The sequence below is a fragment of the Arachis hypogaea genome, chromosome 13, assembly GCF_003086295.3.
Source record: "Arachis hypogaea cultivar Tifrunner chromosome 13, arahy.Tifrunner.gnm2.J5K5, whole genome shotgun sequence".
NCBI classification, from domain to species: Eukaryota; Viridiplantae; Streptophyta; class Magnoliopsida; order Fabales; family Fabaceae; genus Arachis; species Arachis hypogaea.
This window is the reverse complement of record NC_092048.1, coordinates 30,000,811-30,003,203: the sequence shown is the minus strand read 5'-3', so window position 1 is coordinate 30,003,203 and position 2,393 is coordinate 30,000,811. Positions and strand designations below refer to the sequence as shown.

The window sequence follows — 2,393 nt, the reverse complement described above, 5'->3', positions numbered from 1 at the left end:
TCCTTTTGGATTCTCTTCTGTATTGCTTGGGAGAGTACTAGGAGGGATTTCAGTGATCCTTTTACTCAGCTGGCCCACTTGTGCTTCCAGATTTCTAATGGAAGACCTTGTTTCATTCATGAAACTTACAGTGGCCTTAGGTAGATCAGAGACTAGATTTGCTAAATTAGAAGCATTTTGTTCAGAGTTCTCTGTCTGTTGCTGAGTTGATGATGGAAAAGGCTTGCTATTGCTAAACCTGTTTCTTCCACCATTATTAAAGCCTTGTTGGGGCTTTTGATCCTTCCATGAGAAATTTGGATGATTTCTCCATGTTGAGTTATAGGTGTTTCCATAAGGTTCACCTAAGTAATTTACCTCTGCTATTGCAGGGTTCTCAGGATCATAGGCTTCTTCTTCAGAAGATGCCTCTTGAGTACTGTTGGATGCAGCTTGCATTCCATGCAGACTCTGAGAAATCATATTGACTTGCTGAGTCAATATTTTGTTCTGAGCCAATATGGCATTCAGAGTATCAACTTCAAGAACTCCCTTCTTCATAGGCGTCCCATTACTCACAGGATTCCTTTCAGAAGTGTACATGAACTGGTTATTAGCAACCATGTCAATGAGTTCTTGAGCTTCTGCAGGCGTTTTCTTTAGGTGAATGGATCCACCTGCAGAAGTGTCCAGTGACATTTTTGATAGCTCAGATAAACCATCATAGAATATATCTAGGATGGTCCATTCTGAAAGCATGTCAGAAGGACACTTTTTGGTCAACTGTTTGTATCTTTCCCAAGCTTCATAGAGGGATTCACCTTCTTTCTGTCTGAAGGTTTGAACATCAGCTCTAAGCTTGCTCAGCTTTTGAGGAGGAATGTACTTGGCTAAGAAAGCCGTGACCAGCTTATCCCAAGAGTTCAGGCTGTCTTTGGGTTGAGAATCCAACCATAATTTAGCTCTGTCTCTTACAGCAAAAGGGAAAAGCATGAGCCTGTAGACTTCAGGATCTACTCCATTAGTCTTAACAGTATCACATATCTGCAAGAATTCAGTTAAGAACTGAAAGGGATCTTCAGATGGAAGTCCATGAAACTTGCAGTTCTGCTGCATCAGAGAAACTAATTGAGGTTTCAACTCAAGTTGTTTGCTCCAATGGCAGGAATGGAGATGCTTCTTCCATGTAAATTGGAATTAGGTGCAGTGAAGTCACCAAGCATCTTCCTTATATTATTATTATTTTCGGCTGCCATCTCCTTTTCCTGTTCGAAAATTTCTGAAAGGTTATCTCTGGATTGTTGTATTTTAGCTTCTCTTAATTTTTTTTTTCAGAGTCCTTTCAGGTTCTGGATCTGCTTTAACAAGAATGTTCTTGTCCTTGCTCCTGCTCATATGACAAAGAAGATGGCACAGAAAAAATAGTAATAATAATATGGATCCTTTATACCACAGTATAGGGATCCTTGTGTTAGTAGAAGAAAAGAAGCGAAGAAAATCTGAACTCAGAGAGAGAGGGGGTTCAGATTTTTGGAGAGTTGAAGGAAAGATGTTAGTATATCAATAAACAAATAGAAGAAGATGAGAGGGGGAAGTGAATTTTCGAAAACAATTTTTGAAAAAGAGTTAGTGATTTTTGAAAATAGTTTTTGAAAAAGGTTAGTATTTTTTTCGAAATTTTTTTTTAAAAATAAAAATAATTAGTTAATAAAAAAGAAATTTTTGAAAAAGAGGGAAGATATTTTCGAAAATTAGAGAGAGAGAGAGTTAGTTAGGTAGTTTTGAAAAAGTTAAGAAACAAACAAAAAGTTAGTTAGTTAGTTGAAACAAATTTTGAAAATCAATTTTGAAAAGATAAGAAGTTAGGAAGTTAGAAAAGATATTTTGAAAATCAAATTTTTGAAAAAGATAAGATGAGAAGATATTTTTGAAAAGATATGATAGAAATTAGTTTTGAAAAAGATTTGATTTTTAAAATCTCAATTAATGACTTGATTCATAAGAAATCACAAGATATGATTCTAGAACTTAAAGTTTGAATCTTTCTTAATAAGCAAGTAACAAACTTCAAATTTTTGAATCAAAACATTAATTGATTATGTTATTTTCGAAAATTTGGTATAAAAATAAGAAAAATATTTTTGAAAAATATTTTTGGAATTTTCGAAAATAACTAAGAATTTTGAAAAAGATTTGATTTTTGAAAAAGATTTTGAAAAAGATAAGATTTTCAATTTGAAAATTTGATTTGACTCATAAGAAACAACTTGATTTTAAAAATTTTTTGAAAGAATCAATCCAAATTTTCGAATTTGAGGAGAGAAAAAAGGGAAAGATATTTTTTTGATTTTTGAAATTTTTATGAAAAACATGAAAATTATGCAATGCATGAAATTTTTAGATCAAAACATGTG

At 33.1% G+C, this 2,393-nt stretch overlaps 1 non-coding gene across 1 annotated transcript; it reads left to right on the top strand.

Moving 5' to 3' along the window:
* Window positions 1–732: 732 nt before the first annotated feature.
* LOC112738776 (small nucleolar RNA R71) lies at window positions 733–840 on the top strand. Its single transcript, XR_003169723.1, has one exon. It is a non-coding gene; the product is annotated as a small nucleolar RNA R71 (small nucleolar RNA).
* Window positions 841–2,393: the final 1,553 nt, after the last annotated feature.